The sequence below is a fragment of the Phascolarctos cinereus genome, unplaced genomic scaffold (genome assembly GCF_003287225.1).
Source record: "Phascolarctos cinereus isolate Bilbo 61053 unplaced genomic scaffold, phaCin_HiC Scaffold_3;HRSCAF=262, whole genome shotgun sequence".
NCBI lineage: Eukaryota > Metazoa > Chordata > Mammalia > Diprotodontia > Phascolarctidae > Phascolarctos > Phascolarctos cinereus.
Window position 1 is genome coordinate 208,106,279 of NW_027555736.1, and position 17,685 is coordinate 208,123,963.

General features: G+C 38.2%; 1 long non-coding RNA gene across 1 annotated transcript; it reads right to left on the reverse strand.

Annotated features, from left to right (window-relative positions):
- Nucleotides 1–12,737: 12,737 nt before the first annotated feature.
- LOC144456204 (uncharacterized) lies at nt 12,738–15,956 on the reverse strand. Its single transcript, XR_013485114.1, has 2 exons — nt 15,870–15,956; nt 12,738–13,175 (listed from the first exon to the last, which is right to left on the reverse strand). It is a non-coding gene; the product is annotated as an uncharacterized LOC144456204 (long non-coding RNA).
- Nucleotides 15,957–17,685: the final 1,729 nt, after the last annotated feature.

Sequence of the window (17,685 nt, forward strand, 5' to 3'; positions counted from 1 at the left end):
TAGTCTAGTCAAAATTTCCTTAGTTGGTAAAACATTTTGTGTTCAATTTTAATTTTTAAAAATTCTATAGTAAATTATATTGTTTCTACTCTTAAAATGTTATCCCTTTAAAATTAAGCTACAGTATCAATTAAACATATATGAAATGGTTCTCAAAAGAACTGTAAAAATTGTAATTGTAAGAATTATTAACAACCACAAAAAAGTCCCAAATCACTAATAATAAGAAAAATACAAATAAAAATACCCCAAATTTTTACTTCACACTCAGCAAACTTGCAAAAATGATAAAAGATGGGAGGGATTGCAGGGAGATAGGAAAACTAGAGAATTATTAGTGGAGCTATGAATACAGCTATTTTGCTGAGCAATTTGGAATTATGAAAATAAAGTGACTAATTCTAGTCCTAGGCATATACCGTTAAGGAAGTAATTGGTAAAAAGTCCACGTATATAGCACTTTTTATGGTAGCAAAAACCTAGAAACAAAATAAATGCTCACTAAATAGGGAATGGTCAAACAAATTGTGATATAGTAATATAAAAGAATATTATTGTGATGTAAGAAATAGTGAACATGATGAATACAGAGAAATGTGGAAAGATTTACATGAACTGATACAGAATAAAATGAGCAGAGCCAAGAAAACAATATACATAATGACCACAGAAATGTTAAATGGAAAGGACAACCACCCTAAAACAATTGAGAGTGAATGTTATAAAATTACCAAGAACACACGTGGCTCCAGAAAAGATATCTACCCCCATTCTCTTGCAAAGGTAGGAGGTCTGTGGATTTGGAACATTACATTTTTTGGATGTATTGATTTTTTTTTCTCTTCTTCCTTTTTCTCTTTTTTTTAAAGACACACACACACACACACACACACACACACACACACACACAGAAACGAGAAAACGGGACTAGATCAGGCCTGCACAACCTATGGCCCGTGGGTATACCAAAGGATTTCAAAAATGTAGAGGCTATTTTCCTAGTTTTAGTTCTAAATCCTATGAAACCTAGGACAAACCACACAGTGGGACAGGTCACACAAAAAAGTCACTAAGTAAATACAAGTAGAAAAAAATAGGTTTTTTTAGGTTGTGAAAGTCACTATTAAAGATATAGCTCTTAAATGCTTCTTTGAGATTGAAACTTTGTCTTTAAGAAGGATCATAACTTTAAAATTACATGACATAAAATAACATTTAATATTACTTTAATTTATAACTACATATTGAGTTCTCAACTTAGCTTAGGTTATTTCATTTTCACTCTTACAACCGGAATATTCTAGTGACTGTGAAACCAAAAATAAAGTTGCTATCAAATCTATACTAAGTGCTAAGGTAAGGAAAAGGTAACAGGCTATCTCAGACTCTAAATTTTGAGCCAACTACTTATATAAATTTCCATGTAACAAGTCACATAAGGAAGAACTGTAACCATTAGAAATGCTGTGTTGTGAAGTGGACTTTCTTGACCTCTCAGTTACTGGGAACATCCAAACAGAGTCTAGACAGATGACCACGAGTCAGAAATGTTCTCAAAGGAATTCCTGCAGTAGGAGAGAGATGAAACCAGATGACTTTTAAGGTCTATTCCAATTCTAAGTTTCTACAGTTCTCTAAAGGAATTTTCAGTAAAAATGATCTTTGCACAATAATAGTAAGGTTTTGTTTTTCAGAACTTTAAGTAAATCCTTCTTCATGCAATGGACCTTTTCTATCCTTCCCCCTAACTTCTTTATTTCTCCCTGGTTGATTGTCTATTCTAATCATCGAACTTTTTGTTCTCTCCTTAAGTCTCCCATACTATCCATTGCCTCAGTCCTTACAGATGAGGACCTTGACTCCTCCTTTAGTAAGAAAATTGAGGCTGTTATTTGTGACTTCTTTCTTTTACCCTTTTCCATAACTCACAACTCCCTTGACAGCATCCTCCCAAACTCTTCTAAATGTGCCACTAATTCCATCCTCTTCATTTTCTCTAGCAAATTACCCCTACAAACCTCCCCTTATACTGTCTCTATTTTACCAGTTCCTTTCTTGCTACTAAAACCTTCCCAAGCTCAAAACTACCTTTAACTATTTCCCTTACTGGCCACATTAAGTTAGTTGTCAAATCTTATTGAATCCAACTTTGAGATACCTCCTATATCCATCCCTTTCTTTTCCCCCAAATTAAAAATATACGTAAGATCAATGAAAAAGGAAAAGGATACATATGTGCATAGATAGATAGATAGATAGATAGATAGATAGATAGATAGATAGATAGATATAGATATAGATACAGATATAGATATAGGTATAGATATAGATATAAGATTTATAACAGCTCTTTTTATGGTGGCAAAGAATTGGAAATTGAGGGCATGTCCATCCATTGGGGAATGGCTGAACAAATTGTGATATATGATTGTGATGGAATACTATTATGCTATAAGAAATGATGAAAGGGATGGTTTTAGAAAAATCTAGGAATACTTATATGAACTGATACAAAGTAAAGTAAGGAAAACTGTATATCAGGCCTGCATAGCACATGGTCCATAGGTCACTTGTAGCCTGCCAAAGGATTTTGGTTCACCTGGGAAAAATGTAGAGTTGCCACCACGCACCCTCCTGTTTGTCATGTGACCTGTGGCAGCCAACTATAGTCAGTCTGTCTCTAGTCTAACCTATCTGCAGCTCGAAAAAGTTTAGCCTATTTTAATTTTGGCCCCTACCTACTGCCAAGTTGTGCAGGTCTGTACATAGTAACAGCAATATTGTAATGATCAACTGTGAAAGGCTTAGCTATTCTAATCAACACAATGATCCTCAACAATTCTGAAGGACTCATGATGAAAAATGCTATCTACCTCCAGAGAGAGAATTGATGAACTCTGAATGTAGATTGAAGCATATGTTTTCACTTTATTTTTCTCTTTCTCCTCCCCCTCCTCTTTCTTCCTCTTCTCCATCATTATCATCATCTTCTTCTTCTTCACCATCATTATGGAAATATGTTTTGCATGACTTCACCTGTATAATTGATATATTGTTTGTCTTTTCGATGGATGGGGGAGGGGCAAGAGAGAGGGAGAGAATTGGGAACTCAAAATTTTAAAATGCATCATAAAAAAAATGAATAATATATGACATATACATGTAAACTAATTTTTTTTTGCTTTTATATTTCCTAGATTTCCCTCTGTATCTCTTCTTTCCCTAAGGGCCATCTTTATGCTGTTCGGAGGGGGGGCAGTGCAGTCTGGGAGTTGGGGCTGGACAAGGAAACTTTAGTTATTGGGACTGTGTGCAGCATGCTTTGCATGATATCACCTGGCAATGCTTAATGACTTGTAATGGAAGGACCCTGCACAGGTCAGTGCACTATATGGTGACAAAAATACTTTGAATTGAATGCTGAGCCAAAACTGAGTGCGACAATTGGATATTTCAAACAGGATATTCTGTAGTCATCTCAAACTCAACAGGTCCAAAACAGAGCTTATCTTTTCCCCTAAATTCTCCCCTCTCCTGAACCTTCCTATTACTGTTAAGGGTACTATACCATCCTCCTAGCTACCCAAATCTGAAATCTTGGTGTCCTTCTTAACTCCTCACTCTCATCTACACCACATATCTAATCCATTCTTAAATCTTGTAATTGCTACCCTCATATCTCATATATATACATATGTGTGTATACATATATATATATGTATGTATGTATACACACACATACATACATATTCCCTTCTTTCCATTTACACAGACACCAACTTTGTTTACACCCTAATCACTTCTTTTCTGGATTTCTACAATAGCCTCCTAATTGGTGTCCTTGCTTCAAGTTTCTCTCCTATCCAATCCATTTTCCACACAGCTGCCAATTTGATATTCATAAAACCTAGGTTTGACCATTCCATTCCCTTATTCAATACACCCCAGTGGCTTCCCATTACCTCTAGGATCAAATATAAAGTCATCTGCTTATCTATTTAAAGTTCTTCACACCCTAGCTCCGACTTACTTCTCTGGGCTTATTATGCATCATTCCCCTTCATGCACACTTGCTGATTTAGACAAACCAGCTTTTCCCCCCCCTCCATATGTAACAGTCCATCTCTTGCCTTCATATTTTTGCATGGGGTGTCCTTCATGCCTGGAAGGCACCTTCTCCTCACCTCTGCCTGTCAGAATCCCTGTCTTCAGAGCTCAGCTTCCACATGAGGCTTTTCCTGCTCCCCACTAGCTTCTAGTGTCTTCCTCCAAAATTACCTTTAATGCATTTTTGACATATTTTACATCTTTATATGTGTTTCTCCCAATAGAAAGTAAGTTCTTTGGAGGTTGATACTGTTTCATTTTGTCTTTGTATCCTCAGGGCCTAGCACAGTAACTGATGCACAGCAGGTACTTAATAAACAGAGCATTAGCTAAGAACAGCAACAACGAGCACTTATGATATAATGTGTATTACTGCTGCCTGAGTTTACATCTTATCCCTCTGCTACACTGTAAGCTACATGAATACTGGGATATGTCGTCCCCAGGACCGAGCACATAGTAGGTACTTATTGAACGTCTTTTGAATTAATCTTGCTAAAGGGATATAGAACCAAAAAACCGATGAGCCCTAGAAATTTTCCTTTCTTGAGAAATTTCACATAATACAGAATGGAGAAACACCATGAAGATTATCAGGAAGCAGGACAGAAGGTGGAGTGAGAAGGAAAGGGACAATTCAGGGGTGTAGTAGAGCCAGCTAAATTTTCAGTGTGAGAATTTGCATCTTGGAAATCAGCAAATGCTACAAACCAGGGCTTGAGTTATTGTTTTACTGATTGTCTAGACTTAATAAAGTGATAGATAAAATGTCAATAATGCAGATTAAACTTTAAAATGTGTTGTGTGAACATTGTTATTTTTCTGGAGAGCCAGTTGTTAAATATTTACTAGCATACCGCTGTGACAGTCTCAGTACCCTACCCCTCCCCACTACCACTACCCAGGGAAAAGTCAGGACTATGGGACTGACTCCACCAGAGGAGCTCTCATATTTGGAATTACAAGTATTTGGGTTGGGGTATTTGCATATATCATTTAAGGTAATGATTGATCATATCAGTACCTGGGTTTTTTCCATTCTTCAAAACAAAGCTTTCCTTTGTAATACTGAAAATTTTGTTTGCAAATGGGGAGCTTGTCTCAGTATACTGAGGACATCTGTTTTAGGGTCTGTTCTAACCAGGACAGTTGCCTGATAGTCCAACTCACAGATGTAAGATGCCCCGAGATATGAAGCATTTAATAAAGAATCTTGAGAGAATGTTAACCTGTTTGGGGCAGCTATAATATGACTTAAAGCCTGAAGGCTTTTTTGGGAGAATTGAGTAAAATTATAAATTCAGATCATGAACAGACTTTGGCATCTTTGTTTTTTGTATCATCTCATGACCACCTGTGCAGTGGAGAGCTTTTCAGAAATCAGCCAAAGCCACAAAGAGCAGGTTCCTGTCTGTATGAGAAGAAGCTCAAAATCAGCCAGAGGATGAGCCAGAAGCTCTCCTCACCTTCTATTCTCCCTCCTTTGTGCAAAGCTCAAAAATCCTAAAATTTAGATCTGGATACAGAAGTAACAGATAACACCTTGCTTCTACACCTGGGAACTTCCTGAGGAAACATCCCTAACATGTGTTGGTGATGGGATTTTTACTGTACAAAATGGAGAAAGCTAAGAATCCTTCTTCTGTATAACTACCATCATTACTCCAATTTGAGAAGAGCTGTCACACCACCAATCCAACCTAAATGCAGAGTGGGAGAACCACAGAATCTCTCCTATCTCTTCCTGGCTACAAAGAATATCCTTTAATAAATCTTATTTGGATATGTTAGTTCAAAATGGTCCACGGATTTTCCTCATTTCCCCTTCTAGTTTTCATGCTGGCTTACTACATAATCTCTCATTTGGAGAATACTTTGCTGACAAATGTAGGATTTGAAATGAGTAAGAGAAACTGATCAACTCCTAGATTAAAATAAATTAAATTAAAACTAGAATTCACCCAAGGAGCCCTCTTACAAATTGCTGTAGTGAGTGATCTTAAGGCTACACATACGAGTTGAGACGTATAAAACAAGGGAAGTGAAAAAATATTCCTGAGTGCATGTACAGAACCTTAGTGTCACAACAGACATAATAAGACAAAGCTTATAATAATAATAACTCATATGAAATGAGATTATGTATATAAATCACTTTGCAAACCTTAAAGTGCTGCTTTAATGCTCGGGTTTACAGAACATTCCTCACAAAAACTCTGTTAAGTAGATAATAGAAGTATTCATTTCTCAGATGAGGAAAAATGAGTCTTAGGTTAGGTGATTTGCCCATAAGCATACAGCCAATGAGTGTGGAAGCCAAGATTCGCACCCAAGTCTCCTGACTCCAAGTCCAGCTTTCAACTATATCATGTTGCCTCTTGATATTATAATTCTAATAACTTCCTTATAACTGGTTTTCTTGACTCTATTCTCATCCTTTACACAATGGTAAAAATAATCTGGCTAATTCACAGTTCTGATCATCTCAAAAAACCTTCCATCTGAGATCTTTATTTTCCTTCCTTCGTATCTTTCTGTGTCCTCATCCAACCTCTTTATCTTCTATTTCAGGCTTCCAAAGTCGAGATGGTCCCCTTCCTTGCTACCATCTCTTCCCTTGGGCCCTTAATCTTAGCCCCTTCTGTCTTCTCTAGACACTTGCTCCATTGTTCATTCCTTCTTCCTCTCTCATTTTCAAACTCTCTCTCTCTCTCTCTCTCCATTACTTAATTCAACGAACATTTATTGAGCACTATTATGTGCAAATCAATCAGTATGCTAGGTGCTAGGAAAGATACTTTAAAAAATCCCTTGAACTTGCAGAAACACTCAAGCTATGGTTTTACATCCCTCCTCTCCTTCATCGCTGAACTTCTAGAAAAAGTAGTTTTCATAACTGAAAAGTAGTCTGGCAGACATTAGATTTAGACCAGTATCTCACACCACAGGCCACACTAGATCCATGACTTAGATACAAAGGTTACATGATAAATGAGAGGTGTGAGAAATGAATATTTCTCTCTTATATTTAATAACTAATTATTGTATTAGGACCAAGTTTTTTCCCTTTTTCCTACTTTCTCATCCAGAAACCAACCAATGCGGGAAATCTCCCTTAGAGATTTACCCAGGCCAAGATCTAATCAGACAGTAAAAGAAATCCTAAATTTGCTCATTGTGTTTTCTCAGACAGGTCTGGGGAAAGGTTGATTCTGCCTATCATCAATACAGGTGATATGGAAATTGATATCTCTTTGACCAAGATTTGAGTGACCCAAGTCACATATCCCAAGACTTTCATTTTGTTGTTGGCCAATCTGAGTTGATTTCCATCCCTCAGGAACACCTACTCTTCAAAGGGCATATAAAATGTGACCCCCTTCCCCCACCTTCATTAGAGGTCTTTGGTTTAAGAGGGATGGCCAAAAGACCATCCTTTTATTAATAACCTGCTGGGCTTATTTATAAAATGATTAAATTACCCAGAAACTATGTCTCTCGAACTTTTTTAATAATCACAGAGGAGCAGAAAAAGATGACTTTTACAAGTATGAAAAAGGGAAGGAGTTTTCTTTTTAACCAGAAAAGGGATAGAGAGACTGATAAGAATAAAATAGACAATTTTGATTATATAACATTGAAAAGTTTCTGAACAAAAAAAAATCAGTGCAATTAGAATTAGAAGGGAAAGAGTTAACTTGGAATGAATCTGTGTAGCAAAGTTTTCTGGTAAAGGTCTGATATACAAGATATAAAGAACTGATTTAAATATATAAGAACAAGAGCCAATAGCTAAATGGTTAATGGATATGAAGTAGTAGTTCAATACAGACAGACAGACAGACAGACACACACACACACACACACACACACACACAGAGTAAAAATCCCCTAGTAACTATACGACAGGATGCTCTAAATCACTAATAATAACAGAAATGCAAATTAAGACAACTCTGAATTTCCACTACAAATCCATCATATTGGCAAAGATGACAAAAAATGATTGGTGGAGGGTTTGTGGGAGGGTAGATATACCAATACACTGTTAGTGTAGTTGGAAATTGGTCTAACTGTTCTGGAAAGGAATTTGGAATTACACCCACAAAGTCACTAAACTATGCATACACTTTGCTTGGCAGCTGATTAGATAGGTAGAGTAAGTTTTAGAGAGGAGTGGAAGATGACACTGAGACTATAAGCCTGGGTAATTGGGATGATGGTAGTGTTCTTGATAGTAAGAGATGTTTTGAAAGGAGGAAGGTTTTTGGGAAAAGATGAGTTCTGTTATAGTTGCGTTGAGCTTGAGATGCCTATAGGACATCCAGTTTGAGATGTCCAAAAGGTAGCTGGTGATATGAGACTGGATCTCTGAAGAGAGATAAGAGCAGGGTATGCAGATCTGGTAATCACTTGCATAGAGATGATATTGAACCCATGGAAGTTGATGAGATCGCCAAGAGAGATAGCATAGAGGGAGAAAAGAAAGGTGTCCAAAACAGGATTTTGGGGGACAAACAAAATCAAGTCAACAAACATTAAGTGCCTACCATGTGCTAAGCAATGTGGATACAAAAAAAAACAAAAAAAGGCAAAACAAAAAAACAAAAAAGACCCCTTCCTGTTCTCTAGGATCTCACAGTCTAGTGGGGGAAGACAACATGCAATCAGTTATGTACAAAATAAATAGGAGCTAATCAACAAAGGGAAAACACTGGAATTAAGGAGAATCAGGCAAGGCTTCTTGTAAAAGGTGAGATTTTAGCTGCGACTTGAAAGAAGCCAGGGAAGTCAGGAGGTGGAGATGAAGAGGGAGAGAATTCCAGGCACAGTTAGAGGATGAATTTCTAGCAAAAGAGACTAAGAAGTGGTTAGACAGGTGGGAAGAGAACCAAAAGAAAGCAGTATCAGCAGAACCTAGAGAAGAGAGAATATCCAACAGAAGATTATGGTCAACAGCATCAGAGGTTGCAAAGAAGTCAAGAAGGATGAATACTGAAAAAAGGTCATTAGATTGGCAATTAAAAGATCACTGATAATTTTGGAGAGAGTAGTTTCAGTTGAATGATGGACTGCAGAAGGCTTACAAGAGGGTGCTTGAAAGGAGAGGAAGTGGAGGCAGGGAGTATAGGTGTCTTTCTCAAGGAGTTTAGCAACAAAAAGAAGGAGAGATATAGAATTATAACTAGCAGGTGGGGTAGAATGAAGTGAGGGTTTTTTAAGGTAAAAGTGACAGAGCCAGAAGATTGGGGAGAGATTTAAGATGGTAAAGAGAAAAGATAATAGTTGAGGAGGCAATCTGCTAGAGAAGATGAGATGCGGATTTAAAGGCGCTAACCTTCACAAATAGAGGAGCCACTTCTTCATATGCAATAAGAGTGAAGGAGGAGATAGTAAGGGAAGATGTCTGAATGATGTGTGATGATGCAGAGGAGAGAAAAGAGAGCTCTCAGTGAATGGCTTCAATTTTTTTCGGTGAAGTATGAGGCAAAATCCTCAGCTGAGAGGGTAGGGGCTTGAGGAGAGAGGAAACTATTGGGAATAGTTTTTATGATTAGTGGGATAGTGAATTGATTTAGAGATGTGTCAGAAGATTGCCTTGTTGTATTAAGGTTATATAAGTTTATGGTAAATCCCATGTGCATGTTTTAAAATTTTTTTTCCCTCCACCTTTGATTAACAGCATGTTAATAGGATTAAAAGAGTCAGGTAGTAGGAGTAATTCAAGGTTGGAGTTTGGCAATGCATGATTGGAGATAAGACAAAGGGGCAAAGGATTCAAGTCTAGGGGATCGTATAAAATTGAACTGATTCACCAAGGTATTGAGATACGAAAAGGAAGACACTGTAAAAAGTGCTAGGGATGATGACCTGAGAAAGAACAAGGAGTGGAGGGATTGGAGGTCACAGTGGAGATGAAAGACAGAGATAGGGGTTGTAAGGCAGAAAGGGAAAGATGGAGTGATAAAAGATTATAATCAGATGCCGGTATGTATGCTGAAGTCCTCTAATACGAGAGCAGGTGTGGTGATGGAGGGAAAGATTACGATCCAGGCACTGAATTCACTGAAAAAGAAAGGAAAATGTTGGCAACTAGGCATCTGAATTGGTTGATAAATTTGAATATTGTGGAGCTCAATGGCAGAGATGTGATTGAGTGATGATAGTAAAGGAAGAGTCTACAAGTAGCAATAGGAAATAATTATTACTATCACTCTTCACCATGAACAGTGAGTCAGGGAATTTGATTTAAAGTGCAACCAGTATCAAAAAAGTGGCCAGGGATGCAATGTCCTCAGATGGGAGCCAGGTCAGGTATCATTGATGGAAGTGAGAAAGGTTTAAGATGAAAGCAAGTTTGATAATTATGGAACAGGTCTTCCAGAGAACACAGTGGAGTGGGTGGATAGATTTAGAAATTGCATGGGGGAGGGAGAGGCTGGGTTAGAGTTGAGGGAATGTAAGAGTTAGCAAAAGGCTCAGAATCCCTGGGATGGTGAGAGTATGAAGGTGTGTGAGTACGTTGACCATTAAACAATGAGTCCAGAAAGGGTATCTGTGGATACTCAATCACGTGCTCAAGGCAGGTGATTAGACTTTTCAAGGTCTTTTCTTCAAATCCAACCTCATGGCAGGTGATGATGTTATGTTCTTCAAGGTTCAGGGGGCCCAGCTCATAGACATCAAGAGCAATAAAAGTTATGGCCTGAGGGATTCTTATCAGAAGGCAAGAGGGGTCAGGAGGTATCGGTGAGAGGCAAATGTGGTCCAAAAATGGCTTCCGGAGCACTGAAGAAGGTCCTGGGGTTGTGTGTGTGTGTGTGTGTGTGTGTGTGTGTGTGTGTGTGTGTGTGTGTGTGTGCACACAGAGACTATATGTGGGCTAAGTGTCTCTGGGAAGGCTCTGGAGAGAAGTTAAAGTTCAGAGGTGGAGAGTAGGATACTGGGCTGACAGCTCATAGGGTTACATTACTTTTTCAATTTGTTTTACACTCATTAGCCAATGCTACCTTTGTTTTTCTTTTTCCTGCTTGACAATTCCTTCTTCATCTCCTTCCTAGGTTCATACTCTTCCTCCTGTCCCCTTGAATATAGCTGTCCCCCAAAGCTCTCTCCTTGGCCCTCTTCTCTCTTAATGAAGAAGTCCTTGGCAAGCTCCTCAAGGGTTCAGTTATTACCTCTATGCAGATTATTTTTTATTCTACATATCCAGCCCCAATCTCTCCCATAAACTCTTGACCCACATCTGCAAGTATTTGGTCATCTCTCCATAATAGTTAGCATTTACATAGCATTTTAAAATTTGCAAAGTTCTTTATACATGTTATCTTACTTGATAATCCATCAGCACCTCAAATTTTATGAGTTCAAAACAGAATTTATCAGTGTTAATTTTTAACTTTCCTTTTCTTCTAAATCAGTTACAAATCCATTTTATTGTGCCTCTAAGTTATCTCTTGCATCTAGCCACTCCTCTCCATTCATAGTCACCACCCAGCTTCAGGCTTTTATCACTTCTTGCCTGGACTAGGTAATAATTTCTTAACTGTTCTTGTTTACAGTATCTCCCCTCTCCAATGAATCCTGTACATCACTGCTAATCTGCTGTAATCTTTCTAGTGCACACATCTAAATGTCATTGCCTGTCTGGTATTTGAAGCGTTTACAATCTGGCTCCAACCTACAGTCTAGAGTTTTGGGGTTCCCCTCCCATATTACTTCTTTCATACACTCTACATTCTAGCCAAACTGCATTAGCAGCTTTTCCTTAATCTCCTGCCCTCACCTATCTCCAGGCATTCATATAGACTGCTCCCATGACTGGAAGGCATTCCTTCTTCATCCCCACCTCTTCCTCCAAGGCCAAGTTCTGGTGTTGCCATCTCCTTCATGAAATCTACCTTAGTCATCTTCTCCAGCTGAAAGTAATCTCTCCCACCTCAAACTTTCCTAAAATATTGTGGCTCTCTCTTTTGCCTTTATCACATTTTACTTGGTATCATATTTATTTTGTGTTCACTTTCTATTCCTCTCAACCCAGGAAGTTGGAAGCAACTTGAGCATGGTGACTATGTTGTTTATTTATCTTTTTATCCCCAATGACAAGGTTACAGTCTTGCAAAATAATAAGTACATGAAAAATATTTTACAATTTTATTCAAACTACTTTCTAAGGCATTTGTGACCCTCCATGGCCTGGCTTACCTTTCCAACCTTAATTCATATCACTTTCCTTCATTCCACCAACAAGGACTATTAATCTTTACTCACTTTCTCTTTCTACCCTCTCCCTACCATGTGATCGCATCATGTTTCCCTGATATACACTGCAAGGAGTGCTGAGCCAGCAAACAGAACCACAGAAAGGGCTTGGCTATTTGGTATGATGTAGCCAATGCTAGGTGCCCCGCTCTTCCTCCTACATCTTGGCAGCTGCTGCGGGTTAGGGCAATATGTCAGTTACAAAAGAAAAACATATTCCCCACTTGCTATCTTCCTTCACCTTAACATGTCAATATCTTTCCCCGCGTTTGGAAGCGTACTAGTGATGTGGTTTGGGGTTGCTGGGAATCCCAAAAAGGCCGGGTACAGGGGGGTCTGCTAGAAAGAGTTCAAGCACTCAAGCCCTCTTTCAGTCAGAATAGCAAGGTTTATTGTAATGTCAATAGGAGTGGGCTAGATTCTTAGTGAATCTGCAACTTGATGGGGGTGAGATTGATATTGTACAAAAAAAGAACAGTGAAAAGATCTGGATGGGATTAAGGAGTGGTAAATAGTTTAGGGTGGCCCAGTGGTCAAGAGCCACTGTGAAAAGACTATTAAGTATCTAGGTGGGCTGGGATGGGCTCGATGCCTTGGGCGAGACACCAGGAATCTGGGCTGCTGAAATAAGTGGGAAAATTCAGGGACTGGGCTGCTTTCAAAGACATGGTATTTTCCTTTTAGGGGTTCAGGTCCCATCACCCCATCATGAGGGCTCCTCTTCCATTCTTCTTTTTACTTTCATTTTTCTTTGGTGCAGTGATGATGTGTTTACATATTATCCCAGGGCCCATAGGCTCATAGACCTACAAGCAGACAGGAAAAGAGATGGGATTTAGGGATAACATTGCTCCTCAGAAGTCATTGAATAGATATGTCCTCATACATTCACATGGAGAGCATTTTTTAAATGTTTGAATTGAGGTATGGAAAAAATATTTATGCATTTCAAAGGGCAAAATAGAAGGGTGCCATGGAAATTTACCCTGACCAGATATATTAGGGAGCAGTGTTTGGTTCTCTCTTTTGGTGCTATCAAAGATATACTGTCCAAAAAATGTGAACTTGTGAATTTTGAGAACTGAATCATGAAAACAATTAACCATTCTAAATTTCTTTTTTATTCCTACTGGTCCTAACCTTTTTTTTTTAAGTATAACAGTGTCAATTATTGATATCTAGAATCTGAATTCTCCGAAGAAGGAGATACTATTATTCTTCCTACAATGATACCTTGTACCCTGAGATCAAGCAGATATAATTAATACTAATTAATAATAAAAACTTTTCATGTTTTCATCTGTAGGCAATGGAAGACCCTTGTAATCACACTACTTCTGGTACTTTTTTTCTCTCCTTCTTTGTGATTGCTTTACCCCTCCTCTACTTCAGGCACTCAGTAACCTCATACTGATTTTTCTCAAAACTTACTTTTGAGATTTAGAACTCCCCCATGCGAGCTCCTTGAGAGCAGGGGCTGTTTTTGCCTTTCTTTGTATCCCTAGCACTTAGCATGGTGTCCAGTACATAACAGGTCTTAATAAATACTGGTTGACTGGACTCCACTCTCAGGAAAGGCTCTGAGGATATCAGTCACTAATGTGATTTTAAAAGATTGTGGTTTTTTCCCCTGGGCTATTTGAATTTTAATTCTCATCTGCCATTAAGGAATTAAAGCTTTGTCTTTTGTTAAATTTTAGGCTTCAGTTAACTGGGTGGACAAGGCTTTTGGAATCCCAGAAATCATACCTCTCTGATTGCTTTCCTATTCTGCCTACTTATTGGTTTGATCTCTAACATGCCTCAGGCCATCTCTTGGATCTCTGTGACTCGGGCTGTGGATAGATATGGAATCATGAAGAACCACTTCACCCATTTATGGAGATAAAAGACTATTTTCCAACCTGCTGACTACATCAGAGACAATGTTATTCTTTAATCATATGAATATCCATTTCCTTTTCCTATTTAGAGGTGGATTAGACTCTTAAATATTTCCATCTTTTAAAATTTATGTGGAAATTAGTCAATTTTGTTGTTCTCTAGATTAAGCTTCATAGACAGATTCTGTTTGCCTAGTATCTACTTCTGTAAAGATTTTTTTTCCCCTGTATATCACAACATGGAAAAAAGCTAGATTGCACCCTTTACAATGCCACTAACAGTCTTGTAAGAGCTATTCACACTAGCCCTCCCTTTTTTTTTCTTTGAAATATGGAACAACATGTCCCTTCAGAGGTGCAAAGGGAAGAAAAGCTTCTTTCGACACCCTTTCCAGAACCCATATGATTCATGTGAATAGGACTCATATTTAGGGGTCCAAATACCTTGAGTTTCTAGAATCTAATCTAAATATCTGCTACAGACATATAAGCACATAACAGTTGGGTATGGAAAAATATGCTTGCCACCCACATTTAATCAACAAATCCAAATTACTGCTGAATAGTACTGTCATTTAGATTAATTAATGGTAATTCACATTTAGATAGCCTTAAGGTTTATACAGTGAGTTCTTTCTTTGCAATAAACCCTACAAAGTTTGTAGTGTGAATAGTATTATACCCATTTTATTGGGGAAATTGAAATTTGGAGAGTTCAAGTGACTATTCTTACACCTGGTAAGTGATAGACTTTTGAACCCAAGTCTCTGAATTTTAAGGCCAATGATATTTACTCTATGCCATATTGCCTATTATTAAATAAACTTTACTCACCTTATTCTATTATGCATTATGTACAGTAAAACAGGATTATAACTCTCTCTGGCCAGCTTTTAGTTAAAGTCCAACCTAGAGCAAAGTCCCCTCTGTTGACATGATTTATTTTACTATACACACCCTTTCTTATTATACATATTAGTTTATATTGTCCCTAACTACACTTACTCTGGAGAACCCTTTAAGATTTTCATACCTTAACAGATATAATTTCTGTACTTGACATTAAAATTAACAATCTTGGTAGGGTGACTTTAAATTAGCTGACTTGGCTTGTTAACACAATTAACCCATATAAAGATATGGAAGATGGCTGGAAATGTACTGAAAGACTGGCCATTCTAAGGTTTCAGTAAACCAGAATGGGTACCACAAGAGCTAGGGAGGCAGTTAGACGAGTGGCAAGCTTTCCCTCACTTCCGTGGGCTCTCCAGCCAGGACTGCTCTTTTGGTTTGAGCACCTTACGTTTTGGTTAAAACAGAAGTTTAGAGACGGACCCAGGGATGGCTCTTTTAAGGAGAAGCAGATGCTACTACACCTATTATTGTGTAATCTGAATAATTCAGAGAACATGGAGAAGCTACAAACATAACAGAGACAGTGGCAGCGCTGGCAGCAGCTACTCTGGCTGTTCTCAACATGTCCAGAAGAGAGCTCATTTTCCCTCCCAAACCTTCCCCTCGGTCAGACTTCCTTATCACCTTTGAAGGTACTCCTGCCCTCTCAGCTGCCCAGGCTCTCAACCTCAATGTCATCCTCAGCTTCTCACAGTCACTCACCCTGCATATGCAGTCTCTTGTCAAATCTTGTTTCCTCTTTCACAAGATCTCAACGGTAGACGCCTTCTCTGCCCTCACTCAGTCCAGGTCCTCATTGCCCTTTGCCCGGAGTACCGCAATAGCCTTTTAAATGGTCTCATTTAAGTTTCTCCCAACTTTAATCCACCCTCCATCTACTCTAATCGTGTCTTCCACAAAGCTACCAAAGTGATTTTTCTAAAGCAAGTCATCAACTTGATCAGTGAGCTTCATTTTGCTTCCCTACTCTCTCTCGGATCAAATATAGATTTCTTTGTCTGGCATTTAAAGTTCTTCATTAACCTAGCCCCTTCCTATTTCTCCAGTCTTCTTATACTTTATTTCCTTCCACATACTTTATGGTGTAGCTATACTGGCTTACTTGAAGTTCCTCCTACACAACCACCTCCCATCTTTATTCATTATTTCATTCTTAGTTTCTCTCCCTTTCTTCAAGACTGAGCTCCTCTTTTCCTCGCCCCTACCAGCTACTAATGCCTTCCTCTCTCGAATTGCTTTCCATCCACTCTGTATGAATTTTGTATTTATCTAGTTGTTTACATGTCGTCTCCCCTCTTAGAATGTAAGCCCTTAATGGCACTGACTGGTTTTACTTCTCTTTAAGTTCCCAGCACTTAGTACAGTGCCTAGCACATAGTACACCTATAGCTTATTGACTGACTGCTTCTCCTGAACCTCCAAGACAAGGAATCAACTTTACTCAGGAATTTCCAAGGCAGGAAATTGGCTCTACTTAACTCCAGTATCTTGGCCCAGAAAACCCCCAAATGGGGTCACGAACTGGAAGTGATTTGAAAGACTCAACAACGACAAACTCAAGAAGAAATTGGGAGAACTCGATTTCTAGGCTGATCGAGAGAACATAGATTAGAGACAGAAGGGACCTTAGAAGCGAGCTCTATTTAAATTTTCTATAGAACATTTACAATGTTTTAACAAACAAAAGGGTTGATGAGAAGACACTCCCCCCACCTCTGCTGAAGAAATGGGTGTGTGAGATCCACGTATGTATAGTGTGGCATATGTTAGTTTTTTTCTTGATGTGTTGATCAGTTTTGCTGACTTTCTCTCTTCCTCTTAAACAAAATTCCTTGTCATAAGGAATGCCTCTCTAGGAGGGGACAGGAGGAAATCTAGAGAATTTTAAAATCAATAAACATCTATTATTAAAAAAGCAAAATGAGGTTGCTGAATTAGATTTTATGATATAATATACTGCTATATTACATACAGAAAGCCATCAACATATATTAACATATGTATATACTTGTATTTCAATACTTTAAGAATCTGTGATTTCACATATATAGCTATTGTACCTGCCCATAAATATAGTAGCCCCTCTGTGCCTCAGTAGACAATCTTTCTAAATTACTATGATCAAAAATATTCATCGCTAGGTAAAAAAAAAATGCTGATGAAGCTGAAAAATTAGCTGGGCAGGTCTTTGGATGACAGAATATACTTAGCCTATTATCTGTAACAGCTTAGGGCCTGTCTCAGTTGGCATTTCACTGGCAGAACTTCTGAGATCCTAGGTTAGATCCACCTCACAATGAAGCTTTGGTATAAAACTTTAATGGCACATATGTATGTATGTATATATGAATACATGTGTGTATGTGTACATATAGGAGAATATTTACTCACATGTATTTGTGAAATCATTAATACATGTTCCTTCCCTAATAATTTAGATCATAGTCCATCCATGCTTGCTCATTTTGGCAATCAATAACCTTGGATAAGTCATTTAACCCTGTTTTCCTCAGCTTCT